At 35.0% G+C, this 19,959-nt stretch overlaps 1 long non-coding RNA gene across 1 annotated transcript in view; it reads left to right on the forward strand.

Moving 5' to 3' along the window:
- Positions 1 to 19,959, forward strand: part of LOC144288333 (uncharacterized) — a 63,965-nt gene that overhangs the window by 37,946 nt on the left and 6,060 nt on the right. The gene's annotated exons all lie outside the window — the stretch shown is intronic.

Raw genomic sequence — 19,959 nt, forward strand, 5'->3', positions numbered from 1 at the left:
AAGAAAGAAGAAAAGGAAATGATGTGTTCTGGTGCACCACATCAGTCTGCAGTCAGATGAAGCTTGGCAGTGGCATGGGAAGCAAGGTCACTTTTCTGGCACTGATTTAATCTAATCTTTCTTTTGCAGTTGAGTATATATATTTTAGTCAAGGAAGTTTGACCCAGAATTTATTATGGCTGGAAAATATCTATAATAACTGAATGTTGCCAGCAAATAATTAATACTGCAAATACAGCTCTGGAGATTATAGATAAACCATATATCTCTATATATATTAAGAGAGCAAGTACTTACAAGTTGACTGTCAACAAATTCTAATTTCACCTAAAACCGTGACATATAGTTAAATTCTCTTGGCACTGGTGTGGAAGATTTCACATTTTAAACTTTGTGAAACACAACATAACAATGCAAGGCAGGTAAAAAGAAAATCCAATGGAATTCAGTACATAAATGGTCAGTCCTTCAAAGTGAAAAATTTATTGGTATAGTATTAGAAGTTTCCACCACAATATTTTGTATTCATAGAATTATTTTACACTATTCCTATAGGTTTGATCAATGAGAATAAATTACTATTTATTGTCAAATGATAAAGATGATTTTCATATATGTGTTTCCATCAGTTTCAACATAGAGGATTATCCACCAAGATATGATTTTAACCCTAACTTATGAAACAGTAAGTTTGCTTGTAATGGTTTCATGTATATGGCCAAGGATAAGAGACTTCTAAGAAACAACGTATTTTATACTCAGCCTGAACAGAAGTCAGCCTGAACATTGACATATTTGCATTTATTTCTGTTGTATTCAGGTCCCATTTGTACACCATAATATGGCCCAGATGAATGTGGTATGCACAGATTTCTGTCACAGCTCAGGAAAAAGGAGCTTGGGGAATATATTTTTTTCTTAAAATTATGCAATAGGTAAAGGACAGCAGTAAAGGGAGATGTTAATGCATTTTTTTAAGGTTACCAATTGCATGAACAATCCTTGCAAGAGGCCCAGTTTAAAGAACAATCATTCAACTTCTACCAGTTCATAAGAGCCAATTATATATATCTTGTCCCAAGGCCACATTCAGTGAGGACTCTTTAGGAGCTGGAAATCAGATGTCATGAGAGTATTTATACCAGGGAACCAGGCAAACACTAAATATCAAGGCTTTTATTGTTTTCATTTCAGAGAAAGTTGTTTCAGTTGCATACCACTGTACCACCCCATCTCTGTTGTTGATTTTTGGCGATAGTAGTTTAAGATAACGTATACTGTGCATAACAGGTACCTATTCTAACCAATTTTCAAAAGGTCAAAAGGTGTGTATGTGTGGACTCATGTGCAACAGAGAGAGAGAGAGAAGCATAACATGAACAAAAAAGAGGAGTTACAATTGAAGAAGAACTTACAAGATGACATAGAAATGTGAATCTCAGAGAGACTCCAGGGATATCCTATAGGCTGCACCAGAAGAATGAAGGCTGTGAAATTGGATAGAATATTTATTTAAAAAGCAACAGTCCATCATGGAAGTTGAGAAAAAGAAAAAAAAGGTTTTTGAAATATGTGTTATAGAAGTGAAACTTAGGAAGACTGAATGAAAAAATGGATGGAAATTCCTAAGTCACTCAAATTTAGGGGCAGACTCAGCATTAACTCTTGAGGACATATTTCATAGCATCCCCAGGCATGGAAAGTGCCTTTTAAAATCATATTATGTTAAAAATATATAGTTTCAAAAAATATATAGTTTCATTAAAAATGTTAAGCAAAGAGTTGACATCTCCCAAATTATGTTAATGAGTTAATCAACAAAATATTCGGAAGAGCTGAGAAGGTAATTTAGACTCTCTCCATTGGTCTCAACAATCCATCACTTGAGTAACCCTATTTCATTTCCCTACCAAACCTCTAGCATCTACACTTTATTGACTCTACCCCATCATCACCATTTATATTTCCAATGGAGCCCCACTGTATTATCCTAAGAAAACCATTCTGCTTTCTTCAGACCATGCATCAGAATCAAGGTGAATTTTTTATTTCTCAGTTGATCAAATTGTTAGTAGTTTTGAAATTCAATAAAGACTTAAAAATTTTGTTCCAAAAACTCTAACTTTACTAAGAAAAATGTGGTTTATCAGCAGATGTTATTAGAAACAATGTTGTACTAGGAACTCCACTCAGCACAAAAGCCGGTTCTGTTTCTTTACAATATACTTCTTTGAAGACCAGTTTGAATTTCTGAGGTCCTGGGGCTGTGAGCATGTGGACAGCAACTTGCTGGTTTCTATTTTTAAAATCAATATTATCCCAATTTATGAATGTTTAAAAAAATAAATTTCTAAGTGTGACCTGAATTACTTCCTTGGAAGAATCTGCATTCTTGTAAAATCCTGCAGTGAGTACCAAGGGTAAGAAAACTGACACCTACTGGTCTTAAGTTTGAACCAAGGGAGGACTCCTAAGCAAACGCCTATTCTTGAGATTGCATTAATAAATGTAAACAGGATGTTTCAGCACAGAAGCATAAAACTGCCTGATATATGCAGGCCTCTTTTTAATGATGTTTAAAAAGGAGCTAAACATCTCCCTGGGAATTCTTAAAACATTTATCTTTTAGGCAGTTATTTAGCTTCACAAGTCTTTGTTGTTTCACAAGCTGGAGAAAATAGGTCAGCTAATGTTATATTAATCAGCAAATTAATATTTTAATTTGATTTTCTTTCTAGTGAAAATGCATGTACTTCCCCCCACCCCTCCTTTTTTTTTCCCTACTTCGGGACTGATGTTAAGTGGTATGATTATCATATTGTACCTTGGAGTTCTGAGATAACAGAGTCCAGTGAGAGCTCTATTCTTAGAAAAGTGGGAGGTTTATCATGCCACTTACACATTTAAAATGACACTCCATGGCTCCTGTGCAACCAAGTATCTTAGAGCTGAGTCACACGATTCTCCAAATTGTGTTCTTCGATTCATATTCTAAAATAGTACCTTGCGAATCCAAGTAGAAAAAAACTTTTTGCTTAGTAGCAATCCTGTCTTTATTTGAGGAAAAAAAAAAAAAACTTACTCAAATTACCTGAACCATGTAAATGTGGGTTTCAGAGTCCATTTTCTATTTTCATGTATTAACTGACAAGTCAACAGATAGATTCAAAGAATCTGGTGGCATGTTTTTTTTGAAAGTGAATAAAGATCTACCAGGTTTAAAGTAGAAATTTAACAGACTAGATACTCTTATATTCCTTTCCTCAAAAGAAAATGCTCCTTGTTTTTTTTTTTTTTTTTTAATGTCCATTAAATAATTAAAACATGCTAGGGGGTAGGAAAGTTTGTGACATTATTTATGTAGTGATTTTAATTTTCTGTTAGCAGCAGTCACTGTGAAATTTAATGTATTCCTACCAATCCAAATTTGGCATTATTAATGGAGTGAATGGCCATGCAGCCTCAAAGAGGTTATGAAAGACTAAAGATGGTAGAATGTGCCTGAGGTTTATACTTCTAGTTTGCTGTTCTCTTGAAACCTTCTCAATGGAAGGAACAATACCCGATATTTCTATTTCTCTGCCTTGTCAAAATTCAGTTACTGCTTGGCAGAAAAGGATGCTAAGCTAATTTATAAGTGTCGAAAAACACGTATGTACTGAAAAAAAAAACAGTAAAATTTCAAATTATCACTGGGAAGTATAGCAAAATGTATCAACTGGAAATTTCTGTAAGGATGATCTATTTCCATCAGATGCAACATTTTCATTGACCTATAAAATTTTGAGTCCTAAATGTCTATCTGTAAAACTTCTTACATAATCTATAGCATAAGCTAATTGTAGGAAACCCTACTCCAGTAGGAAAACTACATGCTTAATTAGCATAAATTAGTACCAAATGCTTAATTCTACTCTAACTATTTCTGTTCCCTGGTTCTCTGTCTCTGTCAGAGAAGTTCCAAACATTAGCTATGTGAACAAAGTCATATATAATTCTCAGAGAAATACTTAAGTTTATCATGTAAAAGTATACTGCTTTTTCCTATATAAACATGTTACAAAGAGTTCTGTATTTAACATTATTTCTGCCTTTTTATTATAGCAAATGTTAGAAATTATACTAACAAAATGTTGACTATGCAGAACTCATGTGAAACTGGTATGTTTAGATCATATGTTAAGTTTTCCACTACATTTTCCTTTTAATGGGGAAGTTTTACATGAAAAGAGAAAGGTGGAATCCCTGGGTAGCTCAGCAGTTTAGTGCCTGCCTTCAGCCCATGGTGTGATCCTGGAGTCCCAGGGTCGAGTCCCACATTGGGCTCCCTGCATGGAGTCTGCTTCTCCCTCTACCTGTGTCTCTGCCTCTCTTTCTCAGTCTGTGTCTTTCATGAATAAACAAAATCTTCAAAAAAAAAAAAAAAAAGAGAAAGGTAAGTAAGAAAAAATAAAAGATTGTTACTTGAAAAGAGCATAGAAATATAGATTCACATGTATTCATCAAAAATGTTAAGTAGCTCAGAGAGAAAATAAATTAATTTACATTTATGAACCATCAACTACAGGCTATATTTTCTGCTAGACGTTTGAAATGCATAATAGTAACAAAGTACTTTACATTTATTGAATGTGAACTGAGTGTCCCTAAAGAGAGCCAGAGTGTTCCCATGTTGGCAGTATCCTGTGGGTTTCTGACAAAAGTAAATGCAAATCCTCTCAGCAGGGAAGGGACCAATTCAGGTCTTGAGTATTCACAAGAATTGAAATAAGAGCTCACCTTGAAACATCAGCAAACACACAGAGACCTGTGGTTGCCACAAGTTCAAGGTAGGGAGATATGAAAAGGAGGAACAGAGTTTTTAGACCTCCGAAACTACTCTGTAGGATACTATAGGGGATATAGGTCATTATACATGTGTCCAAACCTATAGAATGTACAACACAAAGAGAGAACCCTTATATAAACCATGGACATTGAATAATAGGTGTCAATATAGGTTTAGCAATTGTAGCAAATTTACCAATCTGGTTGAAAATTTATAATGGGGAAAAATATGCAGGTTGTTTATGGAAGGGGTTTATGGAAAATCTCCGTACTCTTCTTTCGATTTTGCTGTGAGCCTAAAGCTGCTCTAAAATATAGTCTTTTCTTCAAATCAAAATTTTAAATCAAATACAATGAAGGAATAGTGATAGTCTCAAAGATTTCATAGGTAGAAATTAGTAAATACAGAAAATAAAATAGTATCTAGTGAATATGTTTAAAGATATAGAAGATGGGGTCACAAAAATGAATCAGCAAAATAGCACTATGTACGCTGACCAGGTAGATTTGTAGGTGAATTAATTCGACTGTATAGGAAAGAAACTAAAATTTCTATAGTAATTAGTAACTGAAAGGATGAGTTAAAATGAAGATTTGATACAAATGAAAACAAAATCTTCTCCCTTAGGTTGTTTCTGTGTCTTGGCTTTGTGAATGATGCTGTATGGAACATGGGAGTGCAGACAGCTCTCTGAGATAATGGTTCCATTTCCTTTGGATATATACCCGGAAGTGGGACTCCGGGATCATACAGTAGCTGTATTTTTAATTTTTTGAAGCAACTTCAAACTGTTTTCCTTAGTGACTGAACCAATTTACATTCCCATCAGCAGTGCACAAGTGTTCCCTTTCCTCCATGCCTTTATCAGCATTTGTCAGTTTTTTTTTTAATAGTAGCCATTTTAGCAGGTATGAAGTGATATTTCACTGTGGTTTTGATTTGCATTTACCTGATCATTAATGATGCTGAACACCTTTACATGTACCTGTTGGCCATCCGTACATCTTTGGAACAAATTCTACTCAGATGCTTTGTCTATTTTTTAATTAGGTTGTACAACTTCCTTGTATATTTTATATATGAGCCTTTTTATCAGATATGTGGTTTGCAAATATTTTCTCCCATTCCACAGGTTGCCTTTTCATTTTGCTAATGGCTTCCTTTCCTGGGCCACAGCTTTTGAGTTCAGTGCAGTCCCACTTGTTGATTTTTGTTTCTGTGGCTTTCAAAATGTCTTTGTGTTGACTTAGAATTTTATTGTTTGTGTTGAGTATTCAGGAGAACACTTTCTGATACCCGAGTTAAGGGTAAGCATCCTGTAGCTCCAGGAAACAGTTTAGCATAGCAGCTTAGCCTAGCATAAGGTAGATACTCTCTATTTGTTGAATTGACTCCCATGTGCTCCTTTGGCCATCCTAGTTTTAGATTTCTCAATTTCATTCAGTCTTGTCTGTCCCTATGTTGTTCTTTAATGGAGTAATCAATCTTTTCTCCCAGTGGGAACCATTTCTTGATTATCTATTGTGATCTTTTTTATATATATTAAAACACTGCTTTGCCTTTGAGACATTCTACCACTGTCACTTATGTAGATGGTGATGTCCCCCAAGGATCCCAAACACATGTTAATGAATTCTCTTTAGAATTCAGTAACTTGGTTCTTTTCATCCATCAACTGGTCATTGTTTCAAAGTGCCTTAAAAAACAGCCTATCCATTTGGCACCCAGTCTTACTGCTCTTTAGAGAATTAAATAGGAAATAGAAATGAGCTTCATGGTCCAAGAGAGAAGTTTTAGAGGGTAGCCACGAGGAGTAAAGAATATGAGACAGGGTCAATGTGAGGATTGGCTAGAGACAGTGAAGCAGAACTTTGCACTCAAAAGGCAAATATGGTTGACCCAGAGAAAGAAACATTTCCTGAAGTTTGAGGGCCTTCTTCTGAGCCTGGAAAACACTTAAAAGCACTGCTAATATAACACCTATTACCCAGTTGATAGTCCTGAGTATTTGTCTAATTAGCATTTTAGTCATTTTATAAAAGTTCGAGGGTTGAACATGGAAGAAAGTGCATCCCAATAATGCAGAAACATAAAGACATGGAGAAATAGAGAAAAATGACAAAGCATTTGATTCAGAGAGAATGCTCAAATCAGCAAGAGCTGGAAATTATCACATTATTTAGAATGAAATGAAGTTCTAACTGCGTACTGACCAAATTCTCTTGCAGTTGGTAATGCGAGGTTACTTGACATCATAGGTAACCTGGCAAACATAAATGGGAACTGATTTCTCAAGGTCAACTACAGGTCAAGAGTTTAGTTTTCTCTCTTGGGTTCCCAAACTACTTCTTATTGCCAAAGGTACATTTGTTTTTAAATCTATAAGGACTTTCTGATCTGATGCAGGCTATGTTCAGTGGGTCCTCATACCCCCATGATGAACAAATGTGTTTTTACTGTGTTTTAACTCAAAGTAAAATTAGAGTGCTGCAAAATAAAAGGCCCTTCCAACTGTACGGTGATGTGAGATTCTCCCATTCCAAAAACTATATACCATAGCTTAAGCAATATACAAAAAACATGGATGGGGTCCTTGAAAATATCGGTTGTCCAAAAGTAGTCACAAGGAAAAAAAATCTATTGATGAATATTAACTCTGAGAAATCTAAAAAAGTCTATTTCAAAATCATATTTTGATATAATTTTTGTTCTCAAAAGAGGTACTGTTGTGACTTCCATTTAAAAAAATAATATTTATTAAAGCTGATACTAAAATCCCCTATTTCCCGACTTCTGGATCACTCTTTGAATATAAAAAATAATATCCTTGTAGTTTCATTTGTGGTTCTAAAAAAGCGTTTGACTCATTAAGGTTGAATGTCAGGAAATTTCATCTAATGTTCCGTTTTAAAAGAGAAAAGAAGGGAGAAAGATTTAGATGAAAAGTAGAGTGTATGACCTTAGAAATGTATTTATAAGGTCTGGCTGCAGCAGCCAAAAATAATAACCATTGAACCTAGTGAATAATTTAAGGCCAATGAGCTAACAGTGATCTTTGCAATGGGATATTAATACGTAAATATTTTAGTCAGCTTTTTCACACCCAGCATAAAAATGCCTTGTATTTCATCTACAATCTCACCGTAGGTGAAATTTCTGAGTGATTCTATGTTCTCACTGAAGTTTTTATATATACATTCACACGTTATAATTAAATTATTTTACTCCTCAAATACATTCTAGAAAAAAAGATCATATTTTCTAAAAGATGCAGTGATGATTCCTAAGGCCATGTTTCATTTTGCACATTGGGATAGTACTACAAAATGATTTGATTCTTTCATCTAGATCTATTTGCTCTGACACTGGAGTTTATTTCAGATTAGAACAATTTTTTTAAACCAATACTTAACCTTGAAGAACTATTAACAAAGGTGATCAACAGATATAAGTATTTGAGAGTTGCAAAAAACATTCACTATTCACTCTAATATAAAAATACATATAACTATATCCATTTATAAATTATTAATTTCTTTGTGTTTCTTTGATGTTAATAAACCAAAGCTATGACTCTGGTTTTCAGACAAATGATTTATGTTCGCCAGTGTTTTTAATTGCTTGTTGTGTTAAGGTGTAGTTCTTGGCTAGAAGTTTAAGATGAGTTTTTCACACAGCATGATAGAATGGGAGAAAACTTGAAAGGGCATTACTAGGTCTTAACTTAGACACCTAAATTCACTTCCTCTTAGTTTATTTTCCTCCCCTTAGATGAGAAGACATGTCTGATTAATTGATAAGGCCTTCAAACTACCATTGTAAATGGATTAGCTATGGTAATACCTGAGTTGTCCCAAATCTTATAGGTAAATGGGACCTTGAAAAATGCAATCCTATTTTAATGGCTGTTTAAAAACAATGTGGGAAATCTAAGAGTAACACTCACTAGGTTTCTCTTCTGCCATGTTTGTTTACACCCATTAGTAAAGTATGGATTTCCATAGGCCACAAACTTGGGTGTATAAAAAAATGAAACTATCTTTAAATCTTTAATAATTAAATTTACAGCCTAAGTAGAGGAAAAATTTATAATTGATTGTAGAGTTTTCATGACCAAACGAGTTTCTTTATATCCATCTAAATTCTTGTTGGCTAGAATAGGCTCCAGGCATCAGCGTGGGGAGGCATCTACTCTTTTATATCCAGGATCTAACCCAATTAGAACTACATAAGCGATGTACATCAACTGTCTGGTGTCCACTCACTAGGCTTCAGAGGTGCTTACCTCTAGGTCAATCACTCTCTCACCAATTATTGCCCTGTGCCCTTTTGATTTCTCTCCCAGTGCCTTGGAAAATATTATGGTCTTCTGAAAAGCTGTTTGGTAGCTGCAGGAAAGTAGGAGGGCTTCTTCCATCCACCTCTGATCAGGTATGTTGTCACCATGTCAATTCTATGGTTGTTATACTACGTCTATGTCCTAGGGACTCTGCAGGGCTTGTCATAACTCCAGACTTACTCTGGAAAGCAAAGTACAAATTTCATTCTTTTTAGGACTGCAAATATCTGAGGATTCCATTTTCCATCCTGTCTGAAAACTAGACCCTGGAGAAGAGAGCAAGTTAGAGGTCCCTTATCAAGGCTCTAACAGTATCTGAGTTTTATTCTTCCCTTCAAACAGTCCCTTCTCTTTCAACATGGGAACATTTACCTCTTTTTTTGGGGTTAGTTCAGCTTTCTATCTACTCTATTTTCAATCTTTTTTTTTCTTTCAGGTCTTAGCCTTTTGAAACTAAAAAAAAAAAAAAAAATCCCTAGATTCTTATAATCAAAGCTTTTCCTCTGAAAGCTGTCTTTCCTGAATTTCAAAGATTATTTCTGAATCCAAAATCAAATAACTTGACTTCTTACTTTTCTCTGGCTTTCTGTGAGGCTTCTTTCTTTCTCTTTGGCAACGCACACTGCTGAGTCACTGGAGTTGTCTGTGATAACCATGATCACTGTGTTGCACTTGTGTGATTCAGAAAAAGGCCCCATTTCTGGATGGAAGCAATAGAAACCACACATTATCTGGGTGGATTTGTCCTCTGGATACAATGCTTGGCAGTGGCATAGTGCCCTTTAGCTGAAAAAAAGCTTCCATTTCTTTCAGTCAATGCAGCTCCGTGACATGATTCATGGCTTGGTTAAGTAGAGTATAGACCAAATTTTGGTTCTCCAGAGCCCTGAGATGGATGTCCTTGTGTAGGGTCCCACAGACAGACATAAACTGCATTTTGAGGGACAAAGTGCAAGGAGGAAGCCACTTCTGCAAATATTTCAGAAAAAAATTCCCACCATTCCCACCAAGATCACCTAGTTCTTACTGCAGTAGCAGCAACATGATTTGGAACATGTAAGAAAAAAATAATTCATATCATACTAAAAAAAAAGAGGCTGTATTTTAAAAAATGGTCCCAGAAAGAGGACTTAGATAAATCCTATATTCTCAATTACCAGAATCCATTAAACAAGTGCAGCCAAATTTTGAAATGATGGAAAGAATATTATCTTCCTATCTCCCTTTGTTCTCTCCCATTGTATAAGAATCCTCCTGGTTTGATTTGGTAGACACTTGCCAAAACCCATTCACCAATGCCAACTGGATAAGAAAAATGCTTTCTCATGTTATTATGTGTGATGTTAATTCCTGGGATATGTACATCATCAAGAATGCATCCAATATGATGAAGTAAGGAATTCTGAAGCCAGATGCAAGCTGTATTTACAGCTTGGTATAGTTATGCACCTCCTAAATACATCACAAACTATCTTATATTCCTAATATACAGTTTTAAAAAATGAAACATGGGCTTCAGATATGCTCTTTGAAAATGTGCTGTTAGGATAAATACTCAAACCAATATATAGATCAAAGTAATTCTTATAAGATTTTCTTTTATTGATTATCAGTCCACTTGATTGGAACATTCCTGACTAAGATCAAAGTCACTTTGCAAAAATGACTGTAAACCTGATAAAGTAGTAGCACCAGAGCACTGGCCTACTTTGAAGGTGTGTATGAAAAGTGAAAGCAAATCAATAATAATTATATAAACTGAAATGTATTATCTTGTATTAATTCTGTAATTATAAAAAATGTAGTGTAGGAAGATTATTTTTAAAGTACACCAAAGTCTATTAGCTAAATTTGTTCAAAACATATTATTCTACTTATTTTCAAAAGCCAATTTCAATATTTAGTAAGATGAAGGCCATAGAAATAAAGCACAAAAATTAGACAAAAATCAGTTTGAAAAATTATTTAACAATCATTTTACTAACTTTTTTCAATATTAGAGAGGTAATAAAATATGAATTTTAACAAGACAGTTATAGGATATAAATAAAGGTCCATCAGCATGGGAATCTATTGAAGACATATTAAATAACTCAAGATAGTGGATTAGTATTGTTTGACCTTCTTGAAAATTTCTAAATCATCTATTTCTACATCCTTACTAGCATTGATTGCAATCAGTTGAATCAGTAGTTTATGTTCATTTCCTTTCATTTGCTATTATTTTACACAGGGGAATATTTGCATTTGCATTGTATTCCTGACATAAGTAAAACCCACTTCAAAGTTCATACCTGCTGTAATGTACTAGTAAATTTCAGCACTTCCTTCAGTAAGTCATCCTTTTCATAGGAATGTTGACTATAAGAATCTTGCTTTAACAGTAATCTGAGGATCATAACTTTAAAAGATTAATAGCTAACTAAAGGAATTAAAAATAAAACCTGGCAGTTAGAAGAATTATACTGTTTCTTACTTAAATATTAATCTCTAAGTGGAGAAAGAAGAGAAATCGAGAAACTATAGATTAAGAAGTGCATTAAGGTATTCATTAAAAAGCATTTAGTGAAACAACCAGAATTCCAAACACAAAACCACTCAATAACTCTAGCCTTACTGCCTGGTCTAATGTAATGCTGTGGATGGGACTGAGGTGATAAGAAGGAAGTTCTGTACCACATACTGAGCAAAAGGAAAGCACCTTACCCTCACTTCATTTAGTATCATCGACAACATAGATGTTTACTGTCTTAAAAATTGTTCTATTATTTTCTCCTCAATTTTTGCTATTCTGTCTGATGGAGGTTTTTTTTTTTTTTTCCCCCTGTATGAACTCTAAGAGTTAAATGCTTTGTGGCTAATGAAAACACAGTGTAATGGGTTTCTGGGGCCAGATTGTATTTCAGGTTCAAGTGTCCCTCAGAAATAAATATAAGTTATTAAGTTGTACTGAGGGAAAGTTGGATTTTTTTTGCATGCATATTATCTTTGGTGAAATAAATGAACTTATTCTGTAATTTATAACACTGCAGTATTCAATTTATATTTTTGAATTAAACTCATTCATACAAAAAATTCACTCTAGTCTTTCTCTGTCCTTGTTTGTATACCTTAGTACACAAAATTAACACTGAGAGCCATGAAGTTTATGTTTTAATACTTTGCCTGTTCATTTCAAATATATTTGTCCATTCGATCTTATCGAGGCATAATTTGTAAGGTAAAGTAGCAAGTTTAGGTCATCTTCAAATCCATCTAGATTAGCCATCCCTCCCAGGTTTACTAAGGATATTGTCCCAGTCTCTGTTGGGACAGACTCAGCCAAAGGGGTCTCACAGAAGTAGGCTCTGAAGCAGCTGGCTTTGACTTTGTATGTCCCTGATGATTAGTGAATGTGTCTTATTCTATAAGAATCATCTGCTTGCTTGAAATTTTATGCAGCAACTCTTTGTTCTTTCACTGAGAACCCTTGAGAACAAGTTTCATCTTTCAGATGGCACAACGTTGTGTTTAAAAACAATTTTTTCATTTTCTCAATCTTTTTTTTTTGATCAAGCTAAATATTCTTTAAAGTTTTCTTCATATAAGTTATTTTTAAACATGTCCTTTATCATTCACCTATCTGTCACACCATTATTCATGATACTTGCTCTACTTGGCCTATGTTAGTTTCTCAATGCATTACCAAAAAATATATGCATGATATTTCTTTTAACTTTCTTCTTGATAAATTCTCCAACTTGTCATGAACAGTGTAAATGACTTAGCTATCTGTATATTGTATATGTGTCTACACAAGTAGAATTAAGGTTTTTAATGTCATACCCATAGTACTTTAATAATTATTTCTAATGAAGTCTCATAAGGTAACAATTATATATAAAACACAGCAATTAGATGAATCAAAGCTGTATTTCAGGAGTTAGAAAACTTCTGTAAAAAGCCAAAGTATAAGCATTTTCAGTTTTGGGGGCCACATAATCTCTGTTACAACTATGCAACTCTGCCTTTGTAGCAACAAAGCAGCCATATGCAATATCCCAAGGAATGAGCGTAACTGTATTCCAATAAAGCTTTATTTACAAAAACAGGCATGAGTTGGATATATCCTGTGGGGCATAGTTTGCCAACCCTGTACCAGATTTTGATATCAGAAAAATGTTTCAATACTTTGAGTATGGCTTCATAAGTACGGGATTTCATTGTACCTGAATATAGTTTGGATTCCATTGAGGCAAGAAAAACATCTGGCTCATTAATTATGAGCCATACTTTTCTAGAATGGAATGAAGATTTGTTGACTACTCTTTTGAAACAGAGCTCAAATTATACTCTATTCTTTTTGTAAAGAAAACTCTTTTGCTTCATATTTATTCTATTTTCCCTTTTCTGTTCTCAGTGGAACTACTAATTTTCTTTATGTAATAGGACTAGATAAATAATGATACTTAAATTATTCTTAAACAGATTTTTAAAAAAACTTAATTGATTAAACTGTTTTATTCTAGGGGAAGCAAGATGCTAGTAGCTAGGAGTATTTTAACATCTTTGCAGGAATAGTTCTAAATTTTAAGCCTGCATTTCATTCTGGAGGCATTTATTTTTACATATGGAGAATTTGTTTAATTTGTTTTCCCTTTCCCACACAGGAGAACTATACTATTTGAGTAATTAGAATAGAAAGTACCTATACTAATACAAAGAAAAGAGAACATGGTGCAGGCAACTCTTTCTCACCCCTAGAATGTATCAAGTATTCTAAAATGTAATTTTATGGCAAAACAAAAACATGAACTAAAATGTCTGAAAACAAATGCCGACAGGATATCACCAGTGGTGAGATTCAATTTAATGTGGGGATTATCTTGTAGAAGAGCACTGGAAACCATTTTCTTATTGAGTTATGCACAAGGAAATAAAATTCTCCTCGTTTTTAATTATCCTATCTGTCTTTAAGTTGGTTAATTACCCATCTCTTGCATTTATTCTTATCTTTTAAGCCAGTATAGTTACCATTTCTCTATTTTTTTTTTTTTTAGTTTCTTGAGGGATAATACTCAAAGTACTGCAGATAATCTAGAATTCCTTAATTATTTGAAAAATTTACGTTAAGGAAAATTTTTTTTTACAAGTATGCAATCCAGGTTTCTCCAAGGGACTAATATAGTTTTGGGGCATTAAATATTAAAGAATTCAGACCATTGCTTCAACAGTATTCTCCTTGACACCCTTGCTATCATAGCTTCACTTAGGTGAGGCTATTGATTTTAAAAACTTTGCTTTTTTTATCCACCTAAGAATGTACGTTCTGACTTTGGATACAGAGGTGGTAAAAGGCCAAAGTTGAATTAGATATTGTTTAAGCATAACCAAAGTGTCTTTATTATGTTTTTAAAGATGTGTTTTATACCAGTGTTAGTAGGACACAGAATGGGTTAGTTCTGAAAAAATAATTTTGTATTATAACATATATTTTTAAAAAGATGAATGACTCAATTAAAAATTATGGCTGTTCCATTTTAAAATGTCTTCAGTTGTAGTACTGTAATGAGGACCATTTTTAAACTGGGCTCAGACTCTGATGACATATGATCGCCGCCAGCTGCATCAAGAGGCAGAGTCTGGGTAAAAATAAGTTATTTGACCAGAACAGCAGAACAAAGCTGAAAATCTTCTGACACCTGATCCCTTCAGCAGCTGTGGAAATCTATTGAAAGGGTTCTCCTTCTAATGCATTTGTCAGAATGCTAATTGGAAAAATGACTTCATGTCATGAGTCATACGGTCACCTCTGTGGACCTCATTAGACTTAAACGAGCACACTCAAATCTACTGCAATCATTCAGATACAGCCATATGTTGGTAAAGAAGACCTCTCAGTAAGTAGTCTAGCTCCTGGCCAATTGTGAACATTGTCAAGTGAAGAAATGGGTGGAGGGGTCAAATAGAGATGTTTAATTGCAGATGTAGATGTAAGGGATTATAGCTTCCTGAGTAATCAAGAACATGCAAAAAAAAGTTTGATAATCCAATAAATTCAACCAAATTAAGCCAAATAAGTTTAGCCCAATTTTATGAAGCACCTTAGAAGCATACTGCTAAGGAACTAGAAAGGTAATGAGGATGGGGACTCAGAAACTCAGAATTAAAGAAGGCAAACCACCACTATATAGTCATTTTAGTAACAACAACAACAAACACAAAGCTATGAAAACTAGTAAAAATTTTCCAATGTAAGCTCCAAAAGTATGGACGTAAGGTATCAATTATAATTGTATTAGATGAGAAGTGGGAGAGGGATGAAGGAATCAGGGAGTTTTTTTAGGGTAGCCAAAATGTGACCTAAGACTGCAAGGATGAAGACAGATTCTGGAGGCACAAGCAGACATGGGCAGCTAAGAGAGAAATGAATGGGAATGCCTCCTAAGTAGCAGAAACTACTGAGGGCAAAGCGACACACAGCATTGCTGGGCAACAGAGCATAGACAATTCTATCACAGTAAGCATGGGTTAAAGTAGGAGAAATCTGGTGCTTGTAAGACCAGAATGACAACAAGGCCTTTGAATGTCAGTCAGGGGACCACCAGGATAAAGCCACATAATAGCAAAAAATGCTTAACAAATATTTTTAAATGGAAAAGAATGGTCTCTAAAAGTACAGAGAATAATTTTATTTTTTATATTTTTAAAATTTATTTTTAAAAACCAAGAACAATTATTTTGTAAAATAATGCTTATAATCTCTTCATAGGTATACATATTCACAATATAAATAATACTGTGTAATCAAATTGATTAAAATATCTTGTTAGACTATTTGCCACCTAGTATAGCAAACTGACTCTTCATCTAAACTTTCTTTACTTCATCTGGTTATCTTCCTACGAAATACTGAAACCATCAAGGGTCAAAACAGTCTAGAAAGAACACTCCTGTTAAATATACAACTCCCGTCAACTCTATGACAACTAATCTTTGACAAAGAAGGAAAGAATATCCAATGGAAAAAAGAGAGTCTCTTCAATAAATGGTGCTGGGAAAATTGGACAGTCACATGTAAAAGAATGAAACTGGACCTTTCTCTTACACCATACACAAAGATAAACTAAAAATGGATGAAAGACCTAAATGTGAGACAACAAAATTCAGGAATCCAACAAAATTCTAGAGAAGAACACCGGCAGTAAATTCTTCAACCATGGCCACAGCAACTTCTTGCTAGACATGTCTTCAAAGGCAAGGGAAACAAAGGCAAAAATTAACTATTGGGGTTTCATCAAGATAAAAAGCTTCTGCACAGCAAAAGAAACAGTTAAGAAAACTAAAAGGCAACCTGTGGAATAGGAGAAGGAAGATATTTACAAATGACTTACCTGATATAAAGGGCTAGTATCCAAGATCTATATAGAATTTATCAAACGTAACACCCAAGAAACAAATAATCTAGTTAAGAAATGGGCAGAAGACATGAACAGACATTTCTCCAAAGAAGACCTACAAATGGGCAACAGACCAATGAAAACATGCTCCACGGTGTTAACACATGCTGGACTGACTTTGGAAACTGCAAAACACACAAAATAGCACAAGATACACCATTTTCCTGTGTCTTATAATATTTCTTCATGGAATTGTAAGTAGGTAGTCCAGTCCTTTAAGTGTAATACTGGGTGGAGAAAACTTTTGAAAATGATTTTGGGAAAATACTAGGGATTTCTGAGACCTCTAGAAATCACTTGGTATCAGGGAAATACAAATCAAAACCACAATGAGACACTATCTCACACCAGTCAGAATGGCCAAAATTAACAAGACAGGAAATAATAAATATTGGCAAAGATGTGGAGAAAGGAGAACTTTCATACACTCTTGGTAGGAATGCAAGCTGGTACAGTCACTCTGGAAAACCATATGGAGGTCCCTCAAGAAATTAAAAACAGAGTTACCCTATCCCTATGACCCAGCAATTGCACTACTAGGTATTTATCCCAAAAATACAGACGTAGTGATCCAAAGGGGCACCTGCACCCCAGTGTTCATAGGAGCAATGACCACAATAGCCAAACTGTGGAAAGAGCCCATATGTCCATTGACAGATAAATGGATAAAGTTGTGGTATACATACAATAGAATGTTACTCAGCCATCAGCAAGGATGAATGCTTACCATTTATATTGATGTCATGGAACTGGAGGGTGTTAGGCTGAATAAGTCAGAGAAAAACGATTATCATACGGTTTCACTTATATGTGGAATATAAGAAATAGCACAGAGGATCTTAGGGGAAGGGAGGAAAAACTGAATGGGAAGTCCTCAGAGAGGGAGAAAAACCATGAGAGACTCTTAACTATAGGAAACAAACTGAGGATTACTGGAGGGGAGGTTGGTGAGGGGATGGGATACTTGGGAGATGGGCATGAAGGAGAGCATGTGATGTGAGGAGCACTGGGTGATATACACAACTGATAAATTATTAGTGGTGGTCCCCTGACTGACACTGAAACTAATGATGTACTATATGTTGGCTAATTGGATTTAAATAAAAAAAAATAAAGATTAAAAAATATACAATTCAAATGAGAAAACATTTATTGAAATATTAGTATGGTCAAGGTGCTATGGAAGTACAGGTATGACAGGGAATTAATGGCCTATGCTACGGTCCAAGTCTGACCTGGTCACTGTTTTAGGATAGCCCCTATCTGGTATTTTGGAAAATGGAGGTGCTATCCATTTTTTTTTTGTTTTTTATTTTTTTAAATTTTTTTTGCTATCCATTTTTTAAACTCTCTGCTCTCACCTTTAGCCTCAAAAGTTAAGATGCCCTAGACTGTATCAACTCTTTATCTCGATCCCCTGGCTTTTCTGGGGGTACTGGCCACTTCAGTACTTGAGCATGCCCATGTTGTTCAGCAACTTACTAATGGCCTAGATATGCCAGGTGAAGGCCTGGATGAAATGTGGAAGGCTTTGCTACTTGGTTTAATTTCATTTTGTACTAAGGCGTGTATGCCCATTGCAGTTCTATAAGTGCCACCTCAGTCTCCCAACTTAACTTTTTTAAAAAAGAAAGTGAGGTATAACCAATTTAGGTATATAAAGATCAGGCACATAGATTAAATTGTATACAGTGAACAACACCCTGAAACACCCACTCAAAGCTGAGAACTCCTCCCATACTCTAGAAGTGCTCTCTCCCTCCATGCTGCCTCCCACGGCACACTTGGCCCATCAGTTCCTCCACCTCACCAACAAGGTGATCCTTCTCTCAACTTCCATTACTTCTGTCAAGTTTTCATTATTTCTGACCCTCCCATTAAAGGAATCATGTGTACACGTTCTCATGTCTGGCATATTTTTGCTTGACTTCTTTTTGATTGTTAGATGGATCCAAGTTGTATATGTATCACTGGATATTGTTCAGTCTCATTGTATTATGTCTACTCTGTGATTGTACTAACATGCATTAATTTTGTATTACTTAAATTGTTTGGATATTCTGGGTGGTGCCACAATAACTAAAATGTTGAACACTGTTCCATGTTCTTACTGGCAATGCATATGCCATTTAAAAATGAGTACTCTGCCTTTTATGATTTAGATCCTTTTTACCAATTCTTTTTTAAGATTTTATTTATTTATTCATTCATGAGACACACACACACAGAGAGAGAGAGAGAGAGAGAGAGAGAGAGAGAGATGCAGAGACACAGGCAGAGGGAGAAGCAGGCTCCGTGCAGGGAGCCCGATGTGGGACTCCATCCTGAGTTTCCAGGATCCTGGTACTCTAGGATCACACCCTGGGCCGAAGGCAGGCACTAAACCACTGAGCTACCCAAGGATCCCCTTTTTACCAATTCTAAGTCAAATTCAGGTTTTCATTACATGAAAAATATTACAGACTACAGAGACATTAGAAAAATAAAAGATAATGAATTGGGTTAAATACTGTTTAAATTCGATCATAGTTCCATCTGAATACTGTTACATTAAGACTAAATTGTAATGCTAACTTTCAACTTAACTTGTGTCAAATAAGAGGGAAAAGAATACAGTTAATATATACTTACAATTGTTAATAGATCATCCATCGGCTGTGATGATATTATCTTGTTAAAATTTCTATCTGCCTTTTCCTAGTGCCTGTGGATGTAGCAGTAAGAAATATTTAATTCACTTTTATAGATGGAGATGCAGTCCACACAGTAAATAATCTTTCTGTTGTTTCTATTTCTGTACCTTAGGCATTGACTCAAATTGAAGGGATTATCCCACTGAAGTCTTACTAATATTTTACCTGGACCCTTAGATTAGTTTTTTTCCACCCTGATTTCCTTCCTATCTTTCTCTGGGTTTTATTCTAGTTGTTAAGTTATGGTCTCTCATCTCTCAACTTCCCCTTCTGTACTATTTGACGATAAACTGGAAATTTATGAAACATACTGCAGCTCTGCCAGTGAGTTGAATGATGGGCTCTTCCAGGAAGGTGCTCTAGAGAAAGATCAGCAGCCTGGAGAAGGAACTCCCTCACTCTTGTTTCCATTGCATCCTGTGGATCTGCTATATGCCTGTGCTCCCTGAGTCAGCCAGCAGGGTTTCTTTACTCTAATACAAGCAATTACCTCTATGCCCATAGCTCAGTCTGGTTGGCAGCTTTTCCAACACTTGTACAATCAACTTCATGGTGTCTCATTCTCACAGATTCAAGCACTGATGAACTTGGTACCCTACCTTTGGAGTCAGGGTTCTAGGTTTATGAGATACTCAAGCTTGGGAACACTGACACTGGCTG

The sequence above is a fragment of the Canis aureus genome, chromosome 18 (genome assembly GCF_053574225.1).
Source record: "Canis aureus isolate CA01 chromosome 18, VMU_Caureus_v.1.0, whole genome shotgun sequence".
Taxonomy (NCBI): Eukaryota; Metazoa; Chordata; class Mammalia; order Carnivora; family Canidae; genus Canis; species Canis aureus.